This window comes from Fukomys damarensis, unplaced genomic scaffold (assembly GCF_012274545.1).
Source record: "Fukomys damarensis isolate Sample0158 unplaced genomic scaffold, DMR_v1.0_HiC HiC_scaffold_4, whole genome shotgun sequence".
Lineage (NCBI taxonomy): Eukaryota > Metazoa > Chordata > Mammalia > Rodentia > Bathyergidae > Fukomys > Fukomys damarensis.
The window spans coordinates 50,786,734-50,810,728 of NW_022900916.1; the positions used below are offsets into that span (position 1 = coordinate 50,786,734).

Below are 23,995 nucleotides of genomic sequence, written 5' to 3' on the forward strand. Positions count from 1 at the left end.
TTTACAAAATACTTGGATTGTCAGTGTGTTTAGCTTTAACATCAATGCTTAGCAGTTATATTTCAGACAGGAACGTGTTTCAAAATGGCAAAAATTTCAAATCCTTAAGAAGAAAGAATCGATAATGGGAGCTCACTCATTTATCACATGGCTGGAATTAAGTTAGACAGAAATAGTGAAATATAAGACATAGTTGCATTCTCATGAAGTTCACCCATTTCACAGAAAAAGCAAATATAGCACCCAGTACAGAGGCGATAAATGGGCATGTACCATTTATAAGCATATTAGGTAAAAAAATCGTTTTAAAATGACCTTACGGAAGGCTGAGATCATGCTGACTAGAAAGGAGTTTGGGACTTAAACATGTTTGTGACTTTCAAGGAAAGGAGCACATCAGTTTCTTTAAATGGAGAGAAAAGGCATTGTTTAGAAAAATATGCATCCCATGTCACAATAATTCTATATTTAAAAAGTCCCAAGGCAATGCTTTTTGTTTGTTCGTTGTTTGTTTTCTTTTCTTTTTTGCTTTCCTAATGCAAATTAGGGAAAGTAAAACCTCAGAAATTTCTGGCTGCTAGGTGAAACAAAAACTGTGATTTTCAGTGAGTATGTAAGGAATAAAGGGTGTGTTTGAATCTATGGGAGAACAAAAACATTGGTGAACCATGGTAAAGAAACACTGCAGGAAGGAGCCCAGGGGGGAGCACTCCAAGCAGGAGAAGGGAGGGCAGGAAGTGGGAAATTACCCTGGGATGGACCTGGAGAGGGGTGCTGTTTCCTAGGAGAACTCTCAAAGAATAAGGGGTCAAGCTAAAGGGACTGGGCTTGATGTGATGGACAATAAAAAGTCACCTGGTGACTCTCAAGCAGGGAATGTTGAGGAGGTGAGTAGGGTTTGGGAAATCCAGATTATCTGATATTGGTAAATCAGATTTTAAAATTTGCGAGAGAAGAAAATGGAAGAAGACAGATGAGTTAGAAATGCATTGGAAAAAGCCCCGATGAACGTGGGTTTGGGATCAAGGGAAATTAATAGGGCTTCTTCTGTCCACAGAAGAAGAGAAACGCTGTGACTTCAGGTCTGGGAAAATAAGACAGGTTTACCATTACCACACTCATCCTCCCAGCCTTTCTGTCTGAGGTATATGGAGGTTACCTACTGCAGTTAAAGAGCAGTTAGTTGGAAAATATAGTTGGTGGTTCAGGGCGGAGTCCAGTTTTAAGGGCTCTGTATATGTCAGGCTGAGTGTAACCCCCCACCCCTGTCTGTCTCTCTCTCTCTCTCTCTCTCTCTCTCTCTGGTATTCTCATTTTACATTGGTAAAAATAGTGCTAAATTATAGAAACAAGATTCAAATTATCCTTCAAGTTGTAACTAGGATAGTTATTTAAATACAAGAATGGTTAAATAAAGTGTTTTTGCTCACCAATGTGAAGAATGCCAATAATGAAATGTTTGTTCATTTGTTTCACTTTTCATGTGTATGTCTCCTTTAATGTCTGGCCTTCCTTGCCTGGAAGTGGAATAAGAATTTTATTTCAAAAACTCCTCTCAAGTAATGTTGCATCTTCTCTTCCCATTGTGCGTTCCCACTTTTCCTCTGTGGTTCTCAAAGCTGTCTAAAGAAAATCTGTGTTGCCTGGCATCTGGAGAGGTTACCAACTATGATTCCAAAATTATCTCAAAGATGACAAAAAGTAAAGGGAGTACATTTCGTACCTAACCAGTTCAAAGACAAAGTTGCTACCCTTTGTAGAGCTCAAAGGAAATAAACTGGTAGAAGAACTTTAAAAATGTATGGTTTCAGTCACACTCTGCTTTCTATGTTACTCTTCATCAAAGTCAAATCTGTTGTCCCAAGTTATTTTTACCTTGGCACAGTGAGGTATGATTTCAAGTGCCACTAAAATGATTGTTTCCACAGTCTTATGACATTTATTTTCTTAAAAAAATATGTAGGCCAACCCAAAGACACTGTACTGTCACTGTCACTTTTAGTGGTGTCAGAAAAGCCGCTGTCAGTTTTGACGAAGAAGACAACTCTACAAATATAATTATCATTGCTGCCCAAGTCACTAGAGAGCATGGCAGTGTTTGGAAAGGTTGGGAGTAAATTATTTAGTGGTTAGTGTGCCTTTGCGTTCAACTTAACACCACCTGGATAGTGTGGTTAAACGCTATAGAAAGCAGCAAGGCAATTAATAAAAAGACACAGGCACACAGTTCTCAGTTGCCAATAACTTTGTTGGGTATGGATAAAGTTCCACTTGGAATCTGAAATTTTGTGGAAAGAAACAAAGAACAGGAGAAGACATCAGATAAAAGAAGAACAATGGGAAGTGGATGAAAATATCTGCTAGCATCTTTCATTACTGGCTTTCCATGTGCCTCAAATGAAGACAACACAAGAATAAAAACAGGGAGATGGAGGGGAGAGAAAGGAAAGTAAAAAGAATTAAGATGCATTAGGTACGCACATCAGCTCTCCAGGATGAATGTGATCATTAGGTCTGCAAACAGATACTAATAAAAGTTAAACACATTGAAGAAAGGAAATAGGAAACCTGAAAGCTACAGTAATTTGAATACAATACCCATCCTTCCCCCAAACAAATTATTGGGATTAACAATTTATAACAAGGAACAGTTTCTATGTAACTTATAAGGTTGGGAGCAGAGTACAGATTGCTTCAATTAAATCTTTTCCCCCAGCACTTAGGTAAAATAACATAAGGAATCATTGTCAAGACTCAATAAGAGGAAAGGGAAATTGTGAACTTTTTGACAAAATTCCCAAACAGCTGTCCTCCTTATTTTTGCTTTTCCTCCCCATAGTCCCAGTTACTCATGGTCAGGTGGCACAGCCATGGAATTAGGATCCTCCTTCTAATCATGTCCGAAGGTCACTCGTAATTTCACTTTGTCTCATCACACAGGAATTATATTATCTCACATTGTCACAAGAAGAAAAAGGAGTACTACACAATAAGATATACTGAGAGGCTGCATTCACATAACTTTTGCTATAGTATGTCATAGTTGTTTTATTTGGAGTGTTGTTTTGCTTAATCTTACTTCGCATGATTTATAAATTACAGTTGATCAAAGTATAAGAAACAAAGGTATGTATATTTGTATCATTTGTGATGTAAGATACCCACTGGGGATTCTCAAACATATCTCCCTTAGATAAGAGAGGACTGTTGAACATTATCAGAAGATAATTGGAAAAATATCAGAGAAAGGGTTAAGAAAATTGATTTGCATGGTTAGGGAATGGCTTCCCTGTTTCAGCATGTAAAGTCCACCTCAGTAACTAAATGGGAAGGCACAGGACTCCTTGTGTATGCATGTAGGTATCTACTTTGTAGTATAACAAAGTTGCTCCTTCTCCATATACTTTATCTGTCCCCTAAACTAAGAAGAGAAAGGAAGAGATGAGAGTAGAGATGGGTGGAAAATGTCTGAGATAAAAGCCCTCTCTTGCCCATCTCCATTTCCAATCTGGGGAAGAGAAAGGATAATAGATGTGCACTGAATATGGAATTTTGAAAAGTTCTGGAATCCGGGTAAGATAATGTTAGGGGAAGAAAAGGAGGGGGCTTACAATAGAATAGTTAACATTTATTTAGAAACAATTTTTTCATGTTTATTGAGATTTCACTGAAGAATTACAGAGTAGACCCTTGACTTATGAACTCGATCGGTTACCAAGGGGTGGTTGTAACTCAAGTTGAGTGTTAAGTCAATACAGCTGAGATCTGGATGTTCCCCTGGGTTGATGTTCTGAATAACAAGAGGCAAATGAATCTTCCATTAACCTAATTCACCCAAGTTGTTAATATGTCAGGCCAGTCTTAACTTGAGGGTCCACTATACCTACATGCTCGTTGGTGAAGACATGTTTTATTACATCATCCTTGTCAGTTAGAAATGTGATTCTTTGTGCTGTATACTCAGCCCTGATAATTCATATATTGAACTGGATCCTGTTCCTTACACCTGCTCTTCAAGTTCACATTCAAAATTTCCATCCACCTTCAGATTTCTAATAGTTTTATTGGGACACAAGTCATCTAAAGTACATAACTCAGTGGCTCTCAGTATAACACAGAATAGTTACATTATCAGTGCAGTTGATTTTATATCACTTTTATCACTCCAGAATTAAATCCCCGCACTCCTTACTCACGATTCCTATCTTGCTTCCCAAGAATCACTAGTAGGCAACTGCTAAATTACTTTCTCCCTCTTAGATCTCTCTATTCTGTACCTTTCAAACCTATGGATTTATAAAAGATGTGGCGCTTTGTGCGTGACCTTTTAATTCAACATAGCATTTGAATATTCATCCATATTGTAGTATGAACCAGAATTGTACTCCTTTTTACTGCTATATAATATTGCATTTTAGTTACATACATTTTGTCTATTTACCCATTAGTTGATAAACATTTGTGTTTCCTACTTTTTGCCTCTTATGAATGATGTCACTCGCTCTATTTGTGTATAAGTGTTGTGTGGGCATCTTTTATTTCTTACAGTTTTATAGCAAGGTATGGAACTGCTGTTATATGGTAACTGCTAGTCTTTTAAGGAAATACAAGAATGTTCTCCAAAACAAATGCACCTTCTATCAGAATATCACCTATAATTATTGTTATATTTCTCTTTACTACAGTAATTCTATTTCATATGAGTGGTATCTTACTGAAATTTTGATTTGTATTTCTATTATGATTAATTATATGAACATCTTTCCATATGCCTATTGGTACTTGAATCTCTGCTTTGGAAAAAGATGTCTAATTGTATCCTTTTTAATTGAATTATTTTATTCTTTGGATTTTAAAAAATGTTTGATGCCTTAAACAACAAAACAGTGTCAATGTTTGCCTCACTTATCTATTTGATGGTCACTCTTTGTGTTACTGTTATACCTAAGAGACAATTTCCTAATTTGTGGTCATGAAGATTTATGCCTATTTGTTCTTCTAAGAAATCAGTAAGTTTATCTCTTACATTTAGAAATTTCAATCTTTGGAAATTAACTTTTGAGTATGATGTGATGCAGGCTTTTTAATTTCATTATTTTCCATATAAACATTTAGTTTTCCCAGCACCATTTATTAAAAAGAATATTCTTTCCCCCAGCAAATTAATTCTCTTGGCACTAATTGCTGATTTTCCTCTTCATGATATGTTTTTGCTATATGATTTCTGACTGTAAATTTTGGCACTTAAACTTTTGCGAGTGAACTGGGGACTGGCTGGCCTGACAAGGTCAGTTATTGCCCCAAAGTGGTTGTTTCTTTCCAGCTGCTCCAGCCCCAGCCACAGAGACTATCTCAGCTTTTCAGTGGTGCAACATTGAAGTTATAATTTGCTTCCCTTCTGGTCCAGCCCATAGCAAATTAATAATCCAAGTTCTTCAAAAGTTATCTCTAAAACTTATTCTATTCCTCTGATCTGTCCCATGGCTCTCTCCTTGCTTTTGGATGCTTGCTATACACTTTTGGTATTTCTGGGCTTCTTTTGCCTCACACTGATCATCTTCAATTGTATTGTGTGTTTGTGAGTGTGTGTGTGTGTGTGTGTGTGTGTCTCCCACACTCTAGGATAACCACATCTCAACTAATTATTTCTGCACTCACCCTATCTCCTAAAGCCACCTTCTGATTCATTAAAAATTAACTTCTTAGAAATTTGAATCTTAAGCAAAGATTGTGCTAGTAGTGAATGCATAAATTTTGGAGGACACAGTTCAACTTGTAGCAAAGACAGATGACAAAAGGAGTTTAGAGAACCTTAGATAGAAAGTCTCCATTTTCCTGATGTTGAAAACTTCATTGTTCATCTGATTATTATTCCAAAAGTTCATTATGTTCATAGATCAGGGTCCCCCAGAGGACAGATTCCAAGACAGAGATCCACATGTGGGAACTTTTTTGAACCATTGCAAAGGTTTTACTTGTATAACTATTTAAAGAACTCACAGATTCCAAATAACATACTCATGTAATAAGTTTATTTAAAGACAAAAGAAACAGTGTCATTAAAACAAACAAGTACAGGTACACAAGGCTATCATAAAGACCTCAAGACACTAGCTCCAAAGGGCCCTTATACATTCAAGAACCATGCTTCATAACTGGATCGAACCAAGGTCCATGTAAGAAATCTCTGTTTTGGGAGCACTCAATGCAGAAAGTTCAATAAAATTTTTATGTCTCTCTTGTCATGCTGTCAAGTCAGACTATTTAACTAACTAAACCATTTGGAAACCATTAGTAATAGAAAGTGACCTTGGGTGTTGGCACAGAAATTGCAGACTTTCAACAGCATGTGATAAATCTCACTGGCCTCATATAGGCCAAGAACCAAGACAGACATCTAAATATCACTAGAAGAAGAGTTAGGAATTCCTCTGCATTAAAGCTGCAAATCAACTGTACCCTCTATAAGATTATTCCTGTGATCAGCACCCACCACATGGGGTGTGAATTGAAGATGATTGGGGTAGTGCTGCGATGTAGTCGCAACAGATCATCAGCCACTGGCTGTTAGACCATGGCACAGTCTTCATCTAGGTGATGGCCCTAGGCAGACAGTTTTTCTTCAGCCAATTTCAGTACCCACAGAGAAAGTCAAGTGAAAGCTAGACATTTATAAAACACACAGCATCCAAGGAATGGGAACCTCAATCCTGCAAGGGCAATGAGTAAATTATTACAGGTACAAAACTGTACTACAGATAAACAACTTTTCTTTCCATTGTATATTATACTTTAATGTCTTTCTTAGAAGTTCCCTTTTCACTTAAATTTTTAAAGTTGGTGTATGTTGCTTAACATCCATAAAATTTAATTGATACCATGCCTATATAAATACAGTTTCCAACTTTTTTTTTTTTCAAAATGTTTGTGTCTGTTCTCTTTTATTCCTTGGCCAGAGTGACATACTGCCATAAATTGCAATCCATTTCCAATCTCTTTTTAATTCACTCTACCACAAGTGAGTCTATATTTATCTTTATATTCCAAACTGTATCCATCAGATTATTGTCAACATAGAAGGTCCTTAGTAAATGTTGAACATAAGAATAGTCATCTCATGACTCCCGTGTCATGGGAAGAGGTGAGAGAGATTAATGTTTAATACAAATGTGCCCACATATGAAGGACAAGGATTCAGAAAACAACCAAAATGTCTAGCTCCAACACTAGAGATAGCTATAAATATCTCAAGAATCCAGCAGCATGTGCCAATTTTAAAGTGGTCAGCATCATCAATCCCAAAGGTGATAACAGACTGGCAGGAGGTTTGCAGTACAATAACAAAGGAAACAAGGGCTCACAGCGCTGCAGGCCACAGGCAGCTGACCAGTTAGGCAGCAAGCACTACTTATATTCAAAGAAAAGGACTCAACCTCTGAGTTGGTTCTACTGCAAGAGTTGAAGACTGTAATGGTGCTAGGGTTGAAGTTCAGTGATAGATTGCTTGGCCAGTATGTTCAAGGCCCTGGGTTGGATCCCCAGGACAATGGTCCACCTCCTCTAAAAGAAGAGGAATAACAGACTACCGGGTTTAAGGAAGGAGGTCAAGCTTTCAGGCTGTTTCAGGGCAGCATTCTGACTTTGAACATAAAGGGGAAGAGGGTGAAATTTGAGCAAAGGTCAAGGCAAAACATCTATGTCCATGGATGTTGGACATAGAATGAACTGTCCCTTGGAAGAAACACAGTTATCTAGGCATTGAGATTGGAAGAACCAAGTCCTAGACACTGACAATGAGATGCAGGGATAATCCAAAAGTAGGTAGAGCTCTGGAATTGGCACAGTATAAATGTAGTTTTGGCTGTTATGCTAGAGTCCCGACTATAATTATCATTACTGTGGTCAAAAGGTCCAAGTTTAAATGACATGACACGTGGTCACTCCAGTAGCCACGTTGTCTGGAGAATGGGAAGGCCAATAATTAGAGGCTTAATTTGTACAATCTTGGCTTATGCTTAGGAACTTCCAGTTAATCATTTGAGAGCAGAGGGAACACAATAGCAGCAGCACTGTGGAGAGGATCGAGATAACAAGGGAAAATGTAATCCAGGACCCCCTACCTAAAGAGAGACGCACAGACACCCTGATGCCCAAATAGAGGTTTCTCTGTGTGTGTGTATGTGTGTGTTTGTGTATGTGTGTGTTCTAAGAAATATTAATACATAATATGTCCTTCACTGGCCTGGTATTTACTTTTCCTGTATATCTTTTATATTTTCCCATCAGAAAGTGGCCCTGTTGTTTCCCAAGTGGATCAGTAGGATTTGGCTTAGATTAATTTAATTGAAGCTGGTATGGTGACTGAAAAGAAAAAAGCTGAGCATCCGGTTAATATGATGGAAATGGTCTTGTGACTATGGTGGAAAGACAACATTCAATCATATATAAATTTCTACCAAAACAAAACTATATAAATCCAGGAAAATTATCCATTTTAGTAATTTGTTTTAATTCAAGTGAATTCTATAGTTTAAATTTAACATTCCCCACTCTTGGGAAGCCAAATTCTTTAGAGATTAAGTATCTTAAATCCTTAGGCCAAGACAGAGTCCTTAATTGAAATATAATCTTATTCTTTCTCTTTTCTTTCAAGGGGTAAAAAAAAAAAATTAAAATCACTATATTTTCTTCCCTTCTAGTCCTAAGAGAGGTTTCCCCATTCATGACATAATTGAAGTTTTCAAACCTAAAACATTTTTAAATCGGGAACAAATCAAAGCTAAATAGGGTCCCTTGTTAGGCTTGTGGAGGACAGGTTCACTGATGCTCTCAGAGGGCTCAAAGTAGGACAATGTTGCAAGAAACCAGGCTAGAAATAAGGGCAGGGTACCAAGGTGGGAAGAGGGTTAGCAAATAATAGCCCAAGAAAACATTCACCAGAATTTGGAAACTTTATAATCAGGGTGGATATCAACATTTATTTAAAATTTATTTTGAAACAAACAAATGAGTAAAGAGAAATAAATTCTCTAAAATATTGTTTCCTGTACTTAATTAACTTTAAGATAGGATAGTGTAGTGCTTAGAAGTCTGAGCTTGAAAATCAGTCCGCCTAGACCCAGATCTTAGCCTTATCTCCTACAAAGTAAGACATCTGATCAGTTTATGTAAGCTTTCTGAGTTTCATCAGTGTCATAAAATTATGAGAATGTGTCTGATTTTTGGCTCCTGAAGCACTTATTTTTTCTTTTTCTTTTTTCATCATGCCTGGAAAAACAAAAGAAATTTCAGTGATTTTCACATCTGGGAATTACATATTTAAGGTTTTCCACAAATTGAGATAGTTTTGTTCATTCAGGTTTTTCTATAAACTCACTTCCGGAACTCCTTTTCAGTTCTCTCTAGTTCAAATAATTGTTAACTTTCGCACATGTGGGCATATTTATCCATATAGTCTGGACAACAGATTTGCTTTGGAACTCTGCTGCTTCTGTTTCTAATGTGGTTTTAGAATCCAAAGCTTGTTCTTCATCCTGAGCCGTAGCTACATGCCACATGCTTTTAATGAATAAAACAATCAAAGCCACCTGTGAAATATTTGAGAATCTGATAGAAGAATGGGTGTAGTTACTGCTTTACAGCTTAATTTTTAGAACAGTTCCTCAAACAATTTTAATTCTTCTCTATTTTGATTAACATAAATATAAATATTATGAAGTATCCAAAAGTATTATTCAGAATATTGAAGTATATTAAATAATAGGACCACATTGAAAGAGTTGTAGGATTTATTATAAGTAACATCTCTACTCTATTGTATACAAGGGCACGTAAAGATATCAATTCCAATATTTGTCTGGAAAGATACAATTCCTTTACCAAAGGAAAGGATTTTTAGTAGCTTCATTCACTGTTTCAAAGTTGTTTTCTCTTGGGAATAAAGTGGGTATGAGCTGACCCATATTTGGGAGTTATAAAGAAGGTTAAATAAAATAATGTTCATATAGTACATATAGTAAGATGTCTGATACTATTGCAAGTACTCAATAAATTATATTTATTATCTTAAAAGCCATAAACCCTACTATTATGTCAAGGTATATTTTAGTAGTATTTACAAAATTTTTTAAATGTATCAATTTAGAAATCTGGAAGTTAGAAAAACAAACTATACGCTACTGATGAAGTACTGGTATATTTTGTTCTAGAGCTTTAAAATAGTTCTTGTCACTTTCCAAGTTTCTTTTTTTTTTTTAATTTTTTAAGTCATCTTCCAAATTTTGTTTGGGCCCAGTAAAATTTTAAGCTGAAAATAAAATAGTAAAGTCGTCATTTTCACCAAGAGGATCTAACGTAGGTAAAGTAGCTAAGTGGAGACTGCAGTCTAAATAAGCAAACCAGCACAGGGCAGCAACATGAGTTTAATAACTGAAGGAAACAAGCAACCACTACTAACCAGGAGAACCAAAGAAAGCTGTTAGGGAGTTGCAACCCTACAGAGCTGGAACCTTGACCTCTGAGAAGGTGGCATTTGTCACTGCTGAGCTGTTCCCTTTGCTCAGAGGATGGGTGCTCAGAAGATGGATCAGACCTCACAGGAGAGGTTGCGACACAACACCCTGAAGTTGACCTGGAAGTGTGAGAAGGAGTTAGAGAAACTGGAGCTATCAGACCACCCTTTCTGAGGTGGGAGAAGGCTGTTCTCTCAAGCACTCTGAGAGACAGTAAGCAAACAGAACCCAACGTGCCTCAAGGGCATCCTGTTGATATTTTGGGCTAAGAAGCACTTTGCAAAGAAGAAATGCAGTTTGTAGAGACCTAGATCCAGATTCACCAAGCAAATTACAGAAAGTTGTGTTAAGAATTGAGATATAGGCTGAATACCTGGTACATCATGTCCTCACAATTTTACACTTTTATGATTTATCTGTTAGTCAAATGAAAAGAAAAATCGTTGTGTAATTAATTTTATGCATTTTGGTGCATTTAAATCTGAGAATAGTATTTTCTTGCCTTTGCTAAAAGCAACTCATTATTTGCAAAAATATTGTATTATAATATTTCATACTTCACATTTCTTAGATATTATTTCATAATGTTCAGGAATTTAGGGTTGCAGAAGAGAGATTGAATGCTACATTGTTTTTGTCTTTTGTAGGTAATCTGTTTTCTTTTTCAATTCTTTATCAAGCTAAGTAGTAACTACTAGTACATGTGCAATGGCCTCAGGGACAGCTTGATTTTAATATAGTGACTCCTTACATTGTTTGAAATGGTATCATTTGAATGGTTTGGAGATTTGTTCTCCTATTTGATTACTGCATGATTTCATTGGTTCTACTTTTTTCTTCAGATATACATTTATATATATATATTGGCTTGCCAATTTTGCTCATATGTAATAAATATACTGTAGTATAATATACAGTAATAAGTTAATTATTAGCTTCATGCACTTTTCCTTTGATGGTTGGAAGAGCTATTCAAATATATCCTTGATTCAATTTTCTGCCATACCACTTTTGTTTCGTACTGTTGCCACATTTTCATTTCCCACAATTCTTCACGGTTACAACTCATCCTGTTGCTTTCCAATACATTTTATAAACATATTAATGTCTCTTCATAAATATCATAGCCACTTTTAACTTACTGTAAAAGCCTGGATTTTTCCTGAAACTTTTTCTAGATTATTTACTAATTTTCAGAGGCTCATCCTGCCATTAAATCTTACATTATTTTCATTACTTATTTCCTTAGTTCTGATATTGAACGTTTTCTTTTCAGATTTTTTCTCCCCAAATGGGCTTTTATGGTCAAATTCAATATGTCCCATTGTAGCTTATGAGATGGTTTTGTGCTGTTTTCTGGGACAAATTCTCTCAAAGGTACATCACAAGGGCAAGCCTCTGTGCACAGCTCCCAGCCCAATTGTTAATTTCCCAAAAGATTTCAAATCATTCTCCTCTGAGATGAAACCCTTTAGTGTACCCATTTCCTAGTTTCTGTCTTTTGGAACATAAAACACACAGGAAACCTTAGAATTTCCAGCATGTTTTTCTGTCAAAGTTATTCACGTTTTCTCTCCCCTTTGTCTAGACTTAGTTGTGGTAATGACTCCATCTTTAACCCTCGTATTCCTAAGGATACTTTTCACCCTCTAATCCCTTTCCAGGTGTTTTTATGGATTTGCTGTCGCATGGTAAAATATATGGTCAGAAATAGAGAAATTCTGGCTGCTTCAAATGTTAATAGAACACTCAACTGTATAATGAGGAATTGATATTAGAAAAAAAAATGAAGCCAGGAGTATCAAATTAGGAATGACTTACAGTGTTGTTAGCAATTTAGCTTCGTGTGTATTTAACTCCAGATTGTCTAGAAACCACAGCACAAAGCAGGGATTATTTGGACCACATGAACCAGGACAGCAACAGTGAAATATAGAAAAGTGAGATAAGAAAGGATGCAAAATAGTACAGCAAACTGAGGCATGAACATTTTGACCACTGCCTCACCACCATGGTCTCTCTGAAGCTCCATCAGCAGATATCTCTGTTGAGCACACTGAAAGGTACAGGAGAGTTGTATGGAGAATCACGCTTGGAGAAGCCCACAGGATTTAGGAAGAAGGTCAGAATTTGCAAATTCGAACACTTTCCTGTTGTTTGCTTCCCACTGGACAAAGTTTACTCATAGAGAAATTAACTCTATCACGCTTCCAGGTCACATCATCTGTTTGGTTTCTGTTTTGTTTTGCTTTGTTTTGTGTGTGTGTGTGTGTGTGCGTGCGTGTGTGTGTGTGTGTGTGTGTGTGTGTTGGTTTGGTGTTTTTGTTTTGTTTGGTAGCTGTTCAGAATCCCTCAATCTGTGGCCTAAGGTATGCATTGTATTTGGGACCAGGAATAGCAGAAGAAACTAAAAGTCTGATTATTTAAAACTGGCCAGTTTTGTTGCCCAGCAGTAGCCAAGGGGGAGGACCCGGCATTCTTAAAGCCTTATTGGCTGCCCCAGTTGAAAGCAAAGTGGTCCAGGAAAAGGGAAGGCCAAGGCAGTCAGGGATAATTAATACAATGTGCATGATATAATGTGTCTTGCTAGTGATACTGATTTATTGTTGATTCTTGCGTTACAGCACAAATTTGTGTTAGAGCACTTTGCTCTTACTGTTGTTATTACTTTATAGCAAAGCCGTTATGACATATTGGCATCTAACTCATGTTTTCTTTAGTGGGAAGTTTTTAGTATGAGTTAGTGGGAAATTGTCCTCTGTTAATGAGAAGATGTGAGAATAACTTTTGAATTTTTTGTGAATACTTCAAAGAAAAATAAGTTTTTTTTTTTAACCTATCTTAATTTGTAAATAACAATTACCAGTACATCAATTTTTAAAATTGTTCTAGCTGGTTTATTTTTAATGAAAAGTGAACTCTTATTTGGTAGTTGACATTGTTTTAATTCTTTTTCAAATAAAAAAAAAAGGATACCGAATAGTTTCTCTGGTGTGAAAAACTATAATAGTACATAAGATCCTAATGAGATAATTGACAATGTGAAATAGGAAGAAAAGGATAAAGGTGTTGGGAAAGTGGAAAGGGTAGGGGAAAGGTAATAAGGGAAAACAAAAAATATGAGAAAATAAAAAAATGGAAATAAAGTGTTTGTAAATGGGGGGGTGAAGGGAGGGCAGGGACATGGGGAAAAATGAGAAGCAAGACCTGTCATGTAAAGGTACAAGATCCCAGTAATGAATGTAACTGTACTGTATACCTAAAATGTACCAATACACTCAACGAGAACAAAAATGTATTAATACGTAATGGTAAGGTTCTCACCATGTTGAAGATTGTCCGTCAAGAAAAGTAATCACATATTTCCTATCTTCATTATTTGTATGTCATCTTGCACAAAAAAGAAGTTGTATTAATCTAGCAAGAATAAGAAAATGATTATGAGATAGTTTTCTAGTGGGCAGAAAATGATTTTCAAATAAACCTTTACACTAGCAGTTATTTGAAGTATACATTTAGAAGAAATTGTAAATTTCTTTGTCCAATATTCCAGGGAGAGAAATAAACATATACACATGCTCTGTGTCCCCAAACAGTTACAGAGACAGTTCTTTGCTGGGTTTAAGAAAGTAAAGGTAATTTATTGCCTAGGAAGTAGGCCTCTTAAACAACAATATGAATAAAATGAGCTTTTTCCCTTGCTAATATTTGCCTCGTTTTTATTTAGTTGCATTCGGGTAATTTTGATAAAGTGTGTAGATAAATAGAAGGTTTAAGGGGTGGAGGAAGAAAAGAGAGAAATCATGTCCAAGAGGCAAAGGGAATGCACAGTGGAAGGAAAGGTAGTTGAGCAAGGTACACGCAATATATCTGTCAGGTATTGGAAATCAGAATTAAAAATAGAAGTACCTAGTTACATCATCACTATCCAACTAATACAAAGAAAAGCACTTTACTGAATCTAAAAAAATTTAAATAATCAAGATATTCAAAACACATTTTTCTACACAATTATTAACACTTTACTGATCATCAAATGAAGTAACCTTACTGATTGTATTTTTCATCATAAACAAAAACAATTTTCCTTTTTACCAAAATGTGTATGCCTAATCAATATGTCTACCTGACCAAAGTGAAACAAAGGGTATGTGGAGGAGATTTGCTGTACATTTCCTCTCAGACTCAGTATGAGCTTTGGTGAAAGCTGTCTTCATGTACAGCCATTATGATATCTCATTTGCATGAAAAGATTCCCTCACAAACTAAAGGCAATAAACTACCTGGTCATGTATATATACAGTGCTGAGGCGAGAAGATGGAGGGCCCTGAAATAATGCCAGAAGAGCTTCACTGGACAGGAATGCATTCTGTAACTAAAACTTTTAATAGATAAGATAAAAATAATGAATAAGTTTGGTTTTCTCTTTAAAATATGCTTTAGCTGAACTTCTTTTCACACACCTGAGTAGTCACAGGTGTGTGTAATAATTGCCTCTTGGCATCAGCTTTTAGGAAATCTACCAGGACAACTCAAACAAAAAAATGTATATTCTTACAAAGAAACTTTTTTAAACCAAATGCCTCGTTTCACTTGTTAAAAAAGACGCTAACAGGCTTTCCCAGTTTTTTAATATTTCTGGAGGTAGAAAGAGGTTTTCAGTTACTCGACAGCTACACCTTATCTCACACTGCAATTCTCTCAGGCAATGCAAAGGCGTTTTCTGTCCTTTCACAGTGCAGTTCACTTGGAGACAAAAGCAAGAGGAATTTGTTTCACTTGAGCTATTCCCTTTTAACATATGCTTTCCAACTAACTAAAGTTATCTTTAAAATTGTAACAGTCAAAAGGGCATCAGCCATAACCATCAAAATTGTTATAATTTTTTTACCATTATACTCTTCAATAGAGGAACAAGAACTTTGTTAGAATTTGTTCATTAATGTTCTAACATTAATATATATACATATATATAATATATATTTCTAAAGGTACCTACAAATTAACAATATTAAAAGATACCTGATTTTAAAATAGCATGTTCAAAAATTACCTCTTATGAAATATGACCACTGGAGAAAAACTAATTCTTATGTTGCCATTCTAAATAAGAATATCTCATTGGCCTTGCTGTTAAAAGAACAATAGAAGAATAATTAGCTCAACTATATATTAGTCCCAGCGAGGGAACCCCAAAGCCCACAGTAATTTTGACACAGATGTATGCCACATGATACCTTTATTATATGCTAATGATATCTGACCAAGAAACATAATAAAAACTTTTTAAAAAATCAATTAGAATAATTTCATTATAATAGAAAAGCTTTCTGTTCACCTTAAGTTCTCCTAATATTTTTGTTAATTTAATTTTGTTCTGTACATCTGTGTTTTATGGAGTAATTGAATGTGCTTGACCGCTGACATAACTATTTTAATATCTCCACATGACCAGGTGCAGTATATCAAAAGATACAGAAAAGTATATAGTAAGCTAAGAAAGAATTCAGAAATTATTAATCTGTTCCCCATGCTTGTTTCTGCAGTGAATAAAGTTATACTATACCTTCTCTTGTCTTAACAAAAATTTCATCAGGAGGTACGCTAATGTACTAGCCAGGAAAAAATTTTTAGTAGTATGGTGTTCCCAGTGATTGGTTTGAGTCAACATCAGGGATGCAGCTTGTAAATGTAACAATATGTGTGTTAACCCAGAAATGTGGGAATTACCTTACATCCTATGTTCTCCACATTGTTTCTATTCTGCTGGACTAAAGGTCTGTGAGCTCAGAGTTTTTCTAGTTTGTTTACCAATGTATATTTGGAATCTAGCATTGCTTCTAAGGCCTTGGCAGTATTTATAGAATATACTTATTACTGAATAAAAGAAGAAATTAATGTTAAATTCTGTATTGTGAGGAGCTGTAAAGAAGATATCCATTCTCAGAAATATTCCTCATATATTGCCTACCTTGGTGCCTTTCGCTACTTAACATGAAATCAATGTATGTGTTGCAGATGATGGAAAATGATGAGAATAATATTTATTGAAAAACAGTTTTTAGCCTTCAATCTACTTTGAAATTACTTGGGAGAGTTAAAAAAAATGCATATTTGCTTGTGTCCAACTCCCAACAATTCTCTTTTAATTAGTCTGGTGTATGATATGGGTGATGAGATTTTTCTTTAAAGCTCTTCAAGTAGTTCTAATGTATCAATACGATTGAGAACCACTATTTTATACGTATCACAGTGACTACAGTGAACAAGGGAAATTTCAGAACACCTAATTTACAATTTTAATTTGTGAAAGTTAAAAGAAGTTTTCCTTTTAAAGCCAACTGTAGCTAATGTCACACCTCCGTTCTATTTCTGCCTGACTTAATAAGCTGAGCATGCAGAGGCATACACACAAATACATCCTTAAACATTTTTCTTTGTTCATTTATTTGTAGTTCAAAGAGGCAAGGCATTAAAAACAAAGGTGTCTTTAATCAAAAGCACCAATTTGGGCCTACTCCTTGAACAGAAACAACATAATTAAGTGCAAACTTTAGAACTTCAATGAAGAGGTGAGGAAACTCAAATGAGACTACTGATTCCAAACCCATGGTCTCCAATAATGTCAAATCATCAGAAGCTATAGATAAGGCTCATCATTTTTCTTCTCTACTGTCTGCTTGTCAGCCTGACCATTCGAGAGTTGAACTTCAGATTGTTTAGCTATTTAAAGTTTACCCCCAAACCCTGGAAGGAATCCAGTCACAAGTCAAAGAACCTAAGGGGTCATGATCATATAATTTAGAAGTCAGCCCTGTGCTAAAATATGACTTTAGGCTCTAGGTTCAGTAAATTAATGTCTGTCTTGTCCTCAAATATGTAAACTTCTGCTTTGAAAGACCTTCACTTGAAAATGAATAGTCATGTGAGCAGGACTCTTGTTTGGCATCTCCCACTTTTCAGGAATGAGAATATTATAAATCATATTTTAAGGTGATTTATTTTTATTTAAAAAAAAAAGAGTATAGCTTTGGGACCAAGATTACCAAGCAGCAGTTGATAGCCACCTGTGATACTTACAGTTCATGGATGTACAGATAGCCCCCACAAATCACATAGCAAAACTGCTACCGAAGGATCTCAGACAGGTATGAGCTGACAACCACCCAATTTGACAAGTTCAACAAATATGCTCAGAGTATGAGTTTAAAGCTGTTATTTTCCAAAGTAAACACTGGGATACACCACGAGGGTATATCTAGGAGTAAGAGAAGATACTTGGTGTCACAGACACTGTATCCAGAGGTAAATAAAATAGTCTTTCCTGAGTACTGTACTCTTTCGATTGTCCATACCACTAGTAGTCCTTCAGGTTTTTCTTGTTCGAAGTGCTGGAATTGTACTGCTGCACTTCAGAAGAGAAAGTGGCCTGATGCCAAGAATGTTTAAAGTAAAAGGGAAAAAATGAACTTCTCAGGACCTGGGCAGTAGTTGAAACAGTGTTTAATCTAAATTTTTTCCATTTATTCACTGAGTAAAATGGGGAATGTATTTTCTTTTTTTTTCCAGCTTTGAGCTTATTGGTACATTTTAGGGATACAGTACAGTTACATTCATTGTTAGGATCTTGTGCCTCTAATGTGTTTTCTGTAAAGAATTGTTTTCTCACCCGTAAATTGGGAAGAATAATTCTTCAACATTTTTGTGACAATTCAATTAGATCATGCACCAGAGAAGTAGGTATTAAAATGTAGTTCCTATTGTAAAAATTATTGTTGTTGCTAAGCATAAAATTTTAGTGCATGAAAACTTTGTTTCTTAAAAAGAACCTTATTTGTAAATTTCTAAACTTTCCACTAGCAGTGAAATGTTTTTCAGCTATTCCACTCAAAAGATGATGATGTCTCAGCGACAAATACAACAGGAAACATTATTTTCTAAAAAGAAAGAAAAGGTAAAAAGGTGTTTTCAACTATTTCATGCTAATTTTTAAATACTTATATTCCACAGCAGGATTGTTTCATTTCCAACAGTTCTTCTTATGCAACTATCAGGCAGGTTAAGAGTTTAGAGCATAGTTATTATGACAGGGTTTTTTGACAAGAGCAATCAGCTATTGTTAGCAAGTGAGAGTTGAAAGGATTGGATTGGTCAAATAAAAGCACTTAAGGCTGGAAATGCAATTGAGAAAAGGTACCAGTCAAAACACTGCCAAGGTGATTCATGATGTTGGAATGTCATCTGAATTGGGTCATAGGAAATGTTGGTTATGGTTTACAGCTCGAATTCAATTTAGATTCTGATAATCTAAGATCTAATAGAAAGTTCATAAGCATGTTCATAATAATGACCTTAAAATGCTGTTGAATGTTATCATTTAGAAAATGGAATATAGCAAAGTTGCATTATAGTTCTGGTTCAAATCTTCCATTGTCAAAAGCTAAAATTTATACATATATATTATTATAAAACAGATTTTATTTTGCATGATTTATTTTCTCGGGTTTCTGCTGTGCTTTCGTTTATATTGGATGATTCCAAACTCTCTTTTGGCTTGTGATATAAGTGAGTGATTTATTTGGAGTTATAGGAATGTTACTCATATATAATGTAATCACAGCATTTAAAGAAATCAGCAAATCTAGCATCTGGTAGCTCTATCAAAAGAAGACAGCTTGAGATGGCTTTTCAAGTATTTAAAATCCTTTGATTATAGAAGAGATTATGTACTGGGTCCATGCTCAAAGGAGAGGGAATAGGGGACATTAGGAAAATAGTCGCTGTGTGTAATTCTGTCAGGTTACTATGATGAACAGGTTGGTGATGATTCTGAGAAAGACTGGGTAGGAAATTCAGAAAGGCTGTTTCTAAGTGCTATCAAAGTACCCCAAAATATAAGAATTACCCAACAACATTCATTTATTAATCAGTGAATGCATAGTAACTGCTTTCCATGTAATACATTATGAGTGGGAAGTCAGAGAGATCAAACTGATGACATTTATTGAGAGTACATTGTGTGTCATGGCTTATAACTGTGACCAGAGTCAGCCTTCTTAGTCTTATTCTGCAGCTAGCCTTGGCCTCCATTCCACAGATAAAATTAATTGCACTATGGACACGAATTCAGCCTTCATCATAGTGGGTCCTTGCTCTCCTGAAGCTCCGGGAACTGAGAAATTCGAGGGAAGGGCTTATAGCCATATCTTAACAATATTTTTGATGGAATTCAGAATGAGAATATATATCACCCTTTAAGGTTTTTTTTTTTAATTTAAAAAAAAGTGTAGCTTTGGGACAAAGATTAACAAGCAGCAGGGTTGATAGCCACCTGTGATATTTACAGTTCATGGCAGGAGTAGACCAAAAGTATGATAAAGAGAAGTGTTGGGGATTGCACTTAGTAGAAAACTAGTGCTTCAAGGATTAGAGCCTAGGATGAAATAAAAAAGGAAGAAAGCTGAGAAGCAAAGCTAGCAAAATGAACTGAGAAGCTCATCTTCAAATTCATAGCCCTTAACATTCATTCAGTGTGCTTACAGAGAGGGTCATAGGTTTAATTGGTTTAATTTTCTAAATAATGTCCAAGTAATTCTGATATCTAAACCTCAGGCTGAAATAACTGTTCTCTACATCACGAGGAAACTTTAAAGAATTTAAAGCAAAGATTAAGGTGGAAAGGAAGAGAACCTAACCTCACCCTAATTGTGTCTTGCAAATTGAGAAACTCAAGCTTCATCTAGAAACGGTAAGATCTGCTCTGGGAATAGATAATTGACTACTGTGTGGTAAGAGAATAGACCTTAAGAGATTACAGTTCACATTTTCTACCAGTTAAATTTCTAACTAGGAACAAAGGAAGGAAAAAAGGCTAGCACACATAAGTATGTAGCATGGAGAGTCTATATTCTGCACAAACACTCAAACGGAAGATCACAAAGGGAATGAATTCCAGCCACATTTGGCTCTCCAGGGGCAGGTCCCGGCACAAGGTTCCACCCATCCAGCAAGGTGTCTTTCTGGTTTTTGCTTCATGACACATCAGGGCCAGAGTTGGCCTGACAGCAAATCTCATCGCAATGAACCTGACTTTACTGTAGAAGGCTTGACACATTTTAGATCCTACTTTACATAGAAATAGTTAACTTTGACTGCAAATTGTTTTTGTTTAGATTTCAGTATGCAAATTGGTCAGATCAACAGTTTTGGAGGATGAGGAGTAATTCATGGTTTTCTGCTGCAGATAAATAAAATATGGTTCTGCTACCAAAGGAACTAAAAATCTAGCAGGTCAAAATAGATATACACAAATAACATCAAAACAGTGAAATAAAAGAAGCACAAAGTTGAGAATATTTCTTTTTTACATTAATTTTATTGGTACATTTTAGGTACAAAATATGCTGACTTCATTGTTAGGAATTTGTATCTTTACATAAATAATCTATCTTGGTTCTTGTTTTTCCCCCTTCCCCTATCGTCTCTTCCTTCCACTCCCACACCCCTCCCTATTTACAACGACTTTGCATTTTTTCCTTTTCTCATATTTATTCCTTTCCCCTACCCCTCCCACTTTCCCTTCCCCTTTGGACATTTTCTTCCTATTTCACATGATCTATTATACATTTTGATCCTTATTTACACTTTCAGTTTCTCACACCAGAGAAACTATTCGGTATTTACACATGTGTATCTTATTTATTTCACTTAAGCATACGCCCTCAATGTGCATCCATTTATCTACAAATGTCTCTAAGTTTCTCATTCTTTATGGCTGAGTAGTACTCCACTTTATAAAAAACAAAAACATTTTCTGACTGAAGATACCAGTCTTCCAGCAGACAGTGATATTTAAGCAGGTACTGAGAGCTAAACATAATTTTAACAGCAGATAAGAAAGCACTGGGTACAGAGCAAAACTCATCCCAGAGGCAAGGTGGTCCACATGCGTAGAGATACACAGAGATCCATTGTGCTTTAAGGGCAAGTGAAGGAATTTCAAGCAGAATGAGTAAAAGCAATGAGGGCTACCACTGTGAATACATAATTAAAAGAGAAGTGTTGGGGGACTTCACGCAGTCTAGTTCTGGGTAGGACTACCCGTGAATACCAACTCTGGCCTCTAAAATAGGATGAACTTTACATCTACCTGATACCCACACCTGTGCTGGAAGCTAATAAGGAAAAAAAAAAAATGAACTCCACTCATCTGTTTAACCTCCTTTTTCAAATGAGGAATTGGGACCAAAAAGGTGCAAGAGGCCTAGGCAGCATCCCAGAACAAGTTAGTAGGAGGTCAGGACTGGAACACAGATGCTCTAGTTTTTCTGCTTACCAACTTTTCATGTTAAAGTACTGATCGTTCTAGGCACAAGGACATTATGAGAAAATAAGTTGAGCTACAGAGTTATCATGACACACTGCATGGAACATGGATTCAATTCAACAGCAAGTATGTTAAAATTTTATTTTGTTAAAACAAAACATATAGCACAAGTTCTTAAGATAAAAGTATGAATGATTAGATATTCCAGATTCCCATGGATCTTACTGGTCATGGAAGAATTTGAAGAACATTTAAAGAAGCACCTTGTTATAACGAGTCTAGAAAAAGAGAATGATGCCAAATTGTAGAAGCTTTTAAAACATCAGTTCAGGGATTGGATTATATTCAATAGGCACTATTAAATTGTGGAACATAATTATTGAACCTAATTTATGTTTTAGTCGCTTTCTTTCAATATTTGTATTCTTTATAGCTTTATGTAAGGCATCTTAGCTTTTTATTTATTCATTTTTGTCTTGTTATTGATACTGTAGACATGGAACCAATGAGGTTAATTTAGTTTTGTTTTGTGCTTTTTTTTCCTAATTTACAGGTCCTTTCAATTTCTTCTGCACCTCCAAAGCTTTGTCTGTTGAGTGTGAGAAACTAAGAAGATGAGCTGAGGGAGGTCACCCTTTGCATAAGCCTTTTAAGAGCTGCATCCGGTAAATTAGCGTATAAAGTCTAGAGTCCCTGGGAGAAGGTGGCACTGACTTTCCCTCAGAAGGTCTGGGAATGACAATCTGGTGGTTATGACTGCACAGCCTGGCACAGCGTACAAACTGTGAATCTAAATTTCCAGATCCTTTAGCTTTTGCTGCCACATTGAGAGAAATTTTTAAGTAAACAGTTTGCTTTCTTTCAAGTGCAAGAAAAAAATTAAAATATTCAGTTTTCCTTTAACACTGTGGATAATTTAAAACTGCACACTAGACTTTAAAAAAAAAAAAAAAGCCAAGCAAAATTCAGAGGTGCATCTATTTCAGTGAAGAAGACCTTCGACTACCTAGGTAATTAGGAAACAAGGCTCAAATCATGATCCTCTAGCTGGAATTGAAATAAATTCTTCTGTCACTTAAAAAAACCCTGTAATACTTAAACGTTACTTTAATTATATTATCTAAGGCTGCAGCAGCAGTAAATAACTGTAGCTAGATTGGTGTTTACTATGAAAACATTATTATATGATTGAAAATAAATGTAAATGTAACTTACCATACAGAATCAATTTCTGCAATGTTGACTGTCTAAAAAATTGAAAATCTGTGGCAGTCCGTACAAATGAAACTGAAGGACAGTGATTACTATGCCAACATCCAAGAGTCCCTTCACTCCTCTGGATTGTTTCTCAGAAGGTAGAAAGTAACATTCCTTCGTACAGATTTTTTTTTTTTTGCATCACTCATAGTAACTTTCAACCAATGGGTGCCTTTATACTTTATTAAAAACTCCAAATTCCTGTTTTTCTTACTTTTCAAATGTCATATACGTTGTGGTATTTCCTTATTAATGCTATTGTTTTAAAGTGAGGCTCAGAGACTCCTGATCTCAGCAAATATTTCTGTGAATATACTTTTTGCTTTGGGGCAAGCACAACTTAATATTCATAACTCATGGAATTGCAGAAGCAGAAAGTGAAAAGAATCATTGTGATTCCCAAGCTTTAGGTACTGGGGCTAAATAGCTGATGTGAACAACTTATCAGGGGATTGACAACATTATTAAAGAATTCTGTTAAAGCTGAGATCACTCTGAATTTCAAAAATGCAAGGGAAGAAAACCTCTAGTACTAGTTGACATTTCAATAAAATATGGCTAAGAAGAAAATGCCTTGTGTCAAGATATCTCAATGGGCAAGCTTTGAGCAAAACAATAAAGCAGAGACAAAACAGTAAAATATAGATATATCCCAGTGATAACACATGAAATACAAAAATCAATTAAGGCTATTGTGAAATAATACATAATTAAATAATTCTATGAGAAGTTTAAACAAGAACCAAGAGGGCCAGGGATTTGGCTCAGTGGTTCCGCAGCCTGCCTTGCAAGCACAAGGGCCCGAGTTCGATCCCTGGTACCACAAAAACAAAAACATTAAATGAGAACCAAGGCAGTGAGGTACGTGTGTGTGTGTCAGTAGAACTGCTCAGAGCATTA

The 23,995-nt window shown here is 35.7% G+C and overlaps 1 long non-coding RNA gene across 1 annotated transcript in view; it reads right to left on the reverse strand.

The window, feature by feature from the left end:
• Positions 1-8,965: 8,965 nt before the first annotated feature.
• Positions 8,966-23,995, reverse strand: part of LOC104860649 — a 25,980-nt gene continuing 10,950 nt past the window's right edge. Inside the window, exons 2-4 of the long non-coding RNA XR_779752.1 lie at positions 15,566-15,642; positions 13,836-13,928; positions 8,966-9,267 (exon numbers count right to left, since the gene is read on the reverse strand). This is a non-coding gene — a long non-coding RNA (uncharacterized LOC104860649). The remainder of the gene's footprint in view (positions 9,268-13,835; positions 13,929-15,565; positions 15,643-23,995) is intronic.